An 8149-nucleotide genomic window follows, 5' to 3' on the forward strand; every position below is an offset into this window, starting at 1 on the left:
AAAACATAGGCTTTCTCTCACATTTTGGACACCTATTTTAGGTTGGACGGGGCAAACCTTATTACCGGGGCACTTTTTAGGGCAACTCACCAATTTTGGGCTTTTTTATCTGGGGACGGGAAAGAGAGGGAGCTTTTCTAAGGTCCACTTTTTCTTCACCAAGGAGTCGTAGTTCTAGGGTTTTCTCCACTTTCCTTATCAAGGATTCGGTCAGTAGATCCAGATTTCAAGGATTCGGTCAGTAGATCCAGATTTCCATTACTCCAACCTTAATAAATTGGTCTTTCTAGGTTAGAAATTGCAAATTAAATACTTTAATAAATTGATGATGTATTATTGATTATGATTCATGAGTTCAGATTTTATTAATTTTGTGGATGTGCCAATTATAACATTGTACCAGTCTATTAGCTGTATAATTCAAAGCATCATTAGCTTGTTTCTCCAAGGAACAATGGCTTGTTTTTCATCAGTGAAGAATTTTTCCCAGAATCTAATCTTTTTGAATGGCATTACAGTGGCTAACCCTTGGTTAAGACCGTTTATTGTAATTTCACGAGCCAACCACTAGAATAATTGCGACTATAGTGTGTGTAACTTATATGGATTCTAGATAAATGTCTTTTTTTCAACAAAAAAAAAAAAAAGATAAATGTCTTTAATTTCTATTGATTCTAGATAAATTCATTTACAAGGATAATACTACCATCTATTGATCAGACCTAACTTCGATACTTTTTTTGTTAAAGCCCTAATTTAGGAGACTGTTGGAAGCCCAACATGGTCTCCAAGAAATTTGATAACAACTTCGGAACACTAGTGCTTTGTCTCTCAACAAAAAAAACACACTAGTTCTTTGCCTTTTGACATGTCATGGCATCTACACAGATAATGTAGTCCTCTTGATGGGGATTTGTAGAGATAATGCAGTTGGTGCAGGTCTTACATCGGACAACGCTGCAGGGCCTTGTTAGAAACTTCAGTCATACAGACTCATTTGTTACTAATCTCCAATTTTTGGACAACCTCAGCACATGCAACATTTAGGCTGCCAATTATTCTCAGAAGTCTCTGCTCATTCAAACATAACCTATAAGGTTCTTCAATTTAAAGCAAGATTCATAGTTAATCCATCTACTAAGTCATACCAGGCTCCTCTCTCCAAAGCATTAATGATATAGGAGTATATTAACCTACAACAGTTTTTATCAACGGGTTTTCGTATAGTTACCCTACGTTATAAGTAGAAGTCTATGTGACAGCACTGATCAATTGACTCACATCCACTTGCCAATTTCAATGATCTATCTGATAATTAAAAGTTTGATTTGTTTCTTCTTTCTTTTTATTACTAATCTAGTTACATGATTATTAGGTTTCAGAAATGCAAAAGCTCACAGAATGCTCGTGTGGAGGGTTTTACAATGCAAGTATTGCATCATCAACAACCAAGCACATGGAATCGAAAAAGCATTCAAAACATGTTGCAGCACTAAAACAGGCAGAGCGAGCGGCTGCCAAAGTGGCAAAGAAGGAGGCTGCAAAAGCAGGAAAGAAGGAGGCTGCCAGGAGGGCTGCAGCAGCAGCCGAGATAGCAGCCGAGATAGCAGCCGAAGCAAATGCGGAAGTTTAACCTGCATGTTATTGCATGTGTTGGTTTGTCCAAAACTAAAACATGATTCATTTTGGTCTATTCTAGTTTTATAAAACCTTATAGAGCTCCTGTTGGATTCAGCATGCACATACTATTTTTCAAATGGTGATTGAAGCACATTTTTCGTAGAAATATTCAGATTATGCAAGAAAAATACATCATTTTGCTTTGGGTTACCTATACAAAATTATAGAACTAACCGGGGTTCAAGAATTCAATCTTCCGTCTAATTTTTCTTTAAGTTCCTGCAAGAGCAAAAAGAACTTTTTAATAGCAAAAGATATAATTTCAGACAAAACTGAGTAACACACCTAAAGAAGAAAATAAATTAAATATATAAGCCTCATATTTTACTCCTGATCTACATAAAGAAAATTCTCTTTGTAAGAAAAAATAGGGAACCATCTAGAAAAGAGAAGCAAGAAGAAGAAAAACAAAGACCACACCTATATTACTCTTGAGGTTAAATTGAGGAGAGAATTTGTTTCACCATGACTGGAACATGATCAATCTACTCCAGATCTACAATAAGAGAAAAGTAATTTAGCTACAGAAGAACCAATAGACATATTAGAAGAAATCAAGACATGTTAAATAAAAACCTTTCATGGATGGAAGTAGATAGGGGGAGGTGGAAGAACAAATATACAAAACCAATAGATATTAGAAGAAATAAAGAAAGTTATTTTAAGAAAAAACTGTTCTGTTCTCAGAGAAGAGAAATAAAAATCAAACCTTTCATGGATGGAAGTAGATACACAGATAGAAGAGGTATTGAGGGTAGGCGAAAGAATCCTGAAAAAAAAAAATCGAAGATATATTCAGATTAGGAGAAAATATATCAAAATTTTCTTTGAAAGAAAAAATTCTCTTCTATTACAACTTTAACCATCTAAAGAGAATATGCAGATCTACTAATACAGGACTAAAAAATCTAGTCTATGAAGAAATAATAATCTAAAGAAACCAGAGAAGCAAATAGAAGAATAAAAATCATAACTTTTACCATATGCTCCAGATCTAAGACCTAAGAAAAATCAAACTTTGTTAAGAAGAAAAAAAATTAAGACTTTGTTAAGAAGAAAGAAAAATCAAAACTTGTTAAGGAATAAGAAAAATCAAAACTTGTTAAGAAGACAGAAAAATCAAAACTTGTGAAGAAGAAAGAAAGATTAAGACTTTGTTAAGAAGAGAGAAAAATCAAAACTTGTGAAGGAATAAGAAAAATCAAAACTTGTTAAGAAGACAGAAAAATCAAAACTTGTGAAGAAGAAAGAAAAATTAAGACTTTGTTAGGAAGAAAGAAAAATCAAAACTTGTGAAGGAATAAGAAAAATCAAAACTTGTTAAGAAGAGAGAAAAATCAAAACTTGTGAAGAGATAAAAGTCAAAACTTTAACCATCTAAAGAGAATAGGCAGATCTAATAATACAGGACTACAAAAACTAACCATATGCTCTAGATCTAAGATAAACAAAAATTAGATCATTGAGGAAAAAAAATCAAAACTTGTGAAGAAGAAGAAAGATCAAAACTTGTTAAGAAGACAGAAAAATCAAAACTTGTTAAGAATAATTAAAAATCAAAACTTGTTAACAAGAAATCAAGATCAATACTTGTTAAGAAAAATAAAAATCAAAACTTGAAGAGATAGCCCCTCCTTAACAAAAAAAAAAGAAGAAGAGATAGCCCCCCTCCCTGTCTATTGAAGAGATGTGGAAGAGATAGCCCCCCTCCCTGTCTATTGAAGAGATGTGTTGAGGGTGGTAGGGGAAAAAACCATCATGAAAACCAAAGGATGATATTCAGTTTAGATCTAGTAGCCCGTAGATTAGGTTTTGGAGAAAGTACAAGTACAGATACCTACGAATTTACCAAAATGGCCATATTTCAGTCTTTGAAGACGTCATGTCTGACCACTTACTGCGGCTTTAAAGGGTTCTAAACATTGCTATTCGCGCCCTTTCTCTATGCGCGCCCCTTAAGGTTCTGCAAGAGGCGCTCCCAGTGGCCCTCTCTCTCGTACTCTCACCTTTTTCTCTCTACTTTCTCTCCATTCGCATTCGGGGATCGCTCTCTTCTTCTCAACTATAAAACTATAAATATATGATTTAATGCCCTACATTTGTGACTGCCCTTCTTCTTGTACATCATGAAATAAATGTTGATTTTCGAAAAATCGGATCAATGATTCATCCTATTGGAACTAAACTTATTAGAATCCAATATTAAATCATTAGATCATACCTCATTTCTCTCTTTTCTTTTTATGTTCATTACTCTTTATTTTTTCACCATTTCTTCTTATTCTTCAGGAATTTTCTTCGTTTCTTTAACAAATTTCATATAGTACAAAAAATTATTAAAGTTTTTTTTTATTTTAAAGTTGTCTTTTGTAAAGTGTTATTGGCAACCTCTTGAGACTATTTTAAGAATGATAATGAGAATAAAAGGAGGGTCAGTAACACTTGGAGAAGGCGACTTTAAAATTCCTTTTGGTTTAGAGACTATTTTTTCCCACTAAACAGGAGCGTCAATAACCCTCTCATATTACTAAGTAATTTCATGTTAACCCTTTAACTAACAGATGTTACTTTATGGGTATTATTTTCCATAAGTAATTCAATTTAGTCTCAAAACCTAAGTGCTATAGAATTCTCAACAAAAAAAAAAAAAAAAAGTGCTATAGAAAAGATTAGTCTTCTAATTAAAAAATGGATAATTCCATTTTGACCCCCTAAAGATGACCAACTCGTTAAAATGGGACCTTAAAGATGATCAACTTACATCTTGACCCCCTTTTGATCTTTCCATCAGTTAACTTTAACTGTTGAATTATCTTTTCTTTTCATACTCTACCCTTATATACAGAATTATTTCCCTCCCTATCTTTTGTCACTTCTTCACGGTTGTCGAAGGCCGACCGATCATCGGCCGACGGTTGCCTTCCTATCTTTTGTCACTTACTTCTCGTTTTTTTCCTTCTCCGGCCACTGTGGATGGTAGAAAATCACACAATTAATAGATCGTCGATTGGTGGGCCACCGACAACTTGGGCTTTAGACCTCGAGATGGACGAAGTTCCGGTTGGACCTGTAGACAGACAAAAACAAGTAAAACCGTGAAGTCTTGGGGACACCGGGATGGTGTCTTGCCAAGGGCACTCCGACGGTCAAGTCAGCAAACTATAAAAGATAAGTATTTAAACGATTGAATGTTGAGGGTGTCACCGTGTTGTATCGTCGGAGGGTGGCTAGACTCGTAGAGTGGCCGGAGCTTCGACTCTACGGGATAGTTGGTCGGATTGATCTCCTGGAGCAGGTCGAGAGGTCGTCTCGAAAGGACTTCAGAAGGACTTCGAGGGTGATGGAGCTTGAAGATGTAATATCGTCGTCTAGAGTGATCCCCTAGAAGATTACCCTTCAAGTCTTCTGGAATTCGAAGGTCGATTATCGTCGTCTAGAGCACTGATCAGAAGGTACTGAATGTGAGAGAGAGAGAGAGAGAGAGAAGAATGTTCTGTAGTTTTCTAGTCGGTATTCGATGTCTTTGGAGTCTGAGTCTCCTTCTATTTATAGGCGACTGATGGACTCGTGGAGTCTGTTAGATCCGAGATAATTGGGGTCGAGGGTGACCTCAAACCCTAAGGGAGACTCGTTCTTGGCAGTCGATCTGTCACCTGGAGTAACTTGATCGTACGATTACGCCGCCTCAACTTTAGGCACTTCTTAGTCTGAGATCGCCTAACGGTACTTAAGGCGACGTGGGGTTCTAGAGGGACTTCGTCAAATGGGTACGTAGTGAGGTCTCCGGAGTTGAGGTTGACTCGGTATCCGGCAGGCTCGGTTGAGGGCGACCAAGGGGTGCTTGGAGCATTGTAACTTTTGATGGGTTATTGTTCGTCTAGATGGACGTTCGCAAGGGCTCAGAGCCAGTTGGACCTCTAGTGGGTCGAGTAACACGTTGGAGAGTGTCCAACTAGTAGGCAAGTTGGTCCCAAGTGCAAAGAATACTGGGCCTAGGCGGCGTTTAGCCAAAGTGGGCCTAAGACGATTTTTGGCCACTACAGTTTGTCCCCCACTCTCTAAGTTAGTGATTTGCTCGCTTAGAGAGTAGATTTCGTATTTCCGAGGAGGTGTCGGTGTTTAGCGTTCGATCGGGGAAGTTTCGGTATTCTTGAAAATTGTATGACGTGTCCGAAATATGTTCCCTCGTCGAACATATTGATTGTCTGACCACTTCGAGTGAAATACGACTTGGTGTCGAAATTGGTCTTTGATCTTATAGAAATTAAAAATACGCCAACATTCACAGATCCATTAAAAAAATACGCGAAATTAGTCGGACGGATCTTGCCCAAACTACCGAAAGGTAGTTTGGGGGAACCTCCAAAATTGCCCACGGTTAGTGGGTGGTGGAGGTTTCTTCCAAACTACTTAAGGTAGTTTGGGGGAGGATTTCCCCCAAACTATCGTTAAGTAGTTTGGGGAAGGATTTCCCCCAAACTACCGTGGGTAGCCTGGGGGACTCCTCTAGACTGCTTCATGGCAGTTTAGAGGTTGACAATAGATTTTTTTTTTTTTTATGTAAACTACCCATCGGCAGTTTGGAGGGAAATTCCCTCCAAACTGCTTAAGAGCGGTTTGGAGAGAATTTCTCCAAACTGCCCATTAGCAGTTTGGAGGCAATTCCCTCCAAACTGCCATATGGGCAGTTTGGAGGCAATTCCTCCAAACTGCCTTAGGCAGGTTTGGAGATGAGTTCCTCTAGACCGCCTAAGAGTAGTCTAGAGGAGGGGTCGGGACATTGTTTCTGTTTATTTTATTTTTTTATTATGTATTGTATACATATAAAGGTGTACATATATATAAACATACATATGTGTGTATATATATATATTTGTCGGTAATATATTTATAAAAATCAATGTGTTTTGAAGTTCATGAAATTTTGGCCTTGGAGTTGCCTAGAGCAGTCCAGATGGTTTAATGATGGACTCAGTCAAATGGGAGAGTTTTGGTAGCTTTAGATGTTCAACTATATGTTGGACTTCAGCCGACCACACGCTTTATGTTAGCGGGATTTTAGTTTCCCTAAAAAGATAAAACATACTCTAGATGGACTTAGTGTCGGCTTGACCTATTTGAGTAATATGGAAATACTTATCAAGCTTTAGACTTCGCAAATACCTATTAAACATATTTAGCCGGGTGATCGACATACCTCTTTGTTTGGTGTGGATAGTATCTAAAAAATTCCATGCTAAGAAGGTCCCCTCTGACTATTATGAGTAAATCATTCAGTCGATGGCGAGCTACTCGACGAGTTGAAGGTCGCTTATGAAGGGTTCAAGGCAGAGCATAACACATGTGAGGTAGACCTCGTTGAGATGGAGAACTCTGCTAGATCGTGTGTTCGAGACAAGACGATGGAGAATGAGAAAGGACTTCGTACATAATGAGATGTAGCAGGAGAGTGAACACTCTAGAGAGTGTGGAAAATGGCCTATGTTGTTTCATCTTCTAGACATGTATTGAACGTCTTTGATGCGTATGCGACTTTAGACGCCCATGGGGCTTTTATGCGATGTCTTGTTGTTGTTCTAACTTTCCTTTACTTGGTTTTTATCAGTAGAACTGTAGTATTGAACATCAGGATATTTGCAAGGGCGATGATATCTTCAATGAATTTTATGAGTTAAGTTACACAATAAAAAAAGTACTTATAAGGAATATTGCAAACAAGCAAGAATGAGTTGAGTAAGAAGTATCACAAAGTAATTCAGACTTGAGGTTTGTTATCTCGAGCTTAGTGGCGAGAATTTTGAGGAAGCTCTTCTCGAGCTTGACCTTCGGGGTTGTTCTGTCGTCTACTGAGTTGGCCCAAGGGCTAGCATTTTTGAATGCGTTCATCTAGAATTGTAGACTTTTGAGACTTTGTAGTTGGAGTCAGAGTCGAGAGCCTTAAGGCGTCATTCTGCCATGTAGAGCTCGAGGGTGAATTCTTTCAAGAAGAGAGTGAGATCTCGAAGCCGTTGTGTTATTTTGATGACTTTGAGGTCTCGAGCTTTCCTTCTCTTTCGGTAACACCCGAGGTATTTATATTCCCAAGGATGTATCTATCTCGAACCTTCCTTAGGCCGGGTGGAGTCTCGGAGACGTCTCTACCCGCTACAATGTGTAGAAAGAGAATTAGAGGAAGGGAGATTAATGGCGCCTTGTGTGGATCATGTGGGGGGTACAAAAAGGTATGTAGTATTGTAGTGCTCCCTTTTAAGCCGGTTGAAGTTCGAGCGTGAACTTCGTTGCTTCGTTTGAAGCGACAGTAAGCTTCTTAGAATTTTTGTTTTTTCGTCGAAGTCTTATGTTCTTCATCTGAAGTATGAGGTCGATAGCTTTAGTCTTCTGTGTGGCTATGTTGGAAGTTTAAGCTTGCATTTCATGGTATTATTTGTCCCCTGTTAGGCCAGTTGGAGCTCGAGCGTGAACCTTGCTG

The 8149-nt window shown here is 38.1% G+C and overlaps 1 long non-coding RNA gene across 2 annotated transcripts; it reads right to left on the bottom strand.

The window, feature by feature from the left end:
• Positions 1 to 646: 646 nt before the first annotated feature.
• LOC147531998 (uncharacterized) lies at positions 647 to 3661 on the bottom strand. Of its 2 annotated transcripts, none has more exons than XR_015227812.1 (4): positions 2390 to 3661; positions 2101 to 2176; positions 1855 to 1899; positions 647 to 1071 (listed from the first exon to the last, which is right to left on the bottom strand). It is a non-coding gene; the product is annotated as an uncharacterized LOC147531998 (long non-coding RNA). The 2 variants fall into 2 exon arrangements; XR_015227813.1 differs by having other exon boundaries at positions 1832 to 1899.
• Positions 3662 to 8149: the final 4488 nt, after the last annotated feature.

The sequence above is a fragment of the Eschscholzia californica genome, unplaced genomic scaffold (genome assembly GCF_041429995.1).
Source record: "Eschscholzia californica isolate CP2 unplaced genomic scaffold, dmEscCali1.0.p SCAF_6, whole genome shotgun sequence".
NCBI classification, from domain to species: Eukaryota; Viridiplantae; Streptophyta; class Magnoliopsida; order Ranunculales; family Papaveraceae; genus Eschscholzia; species Eschscholzia californica.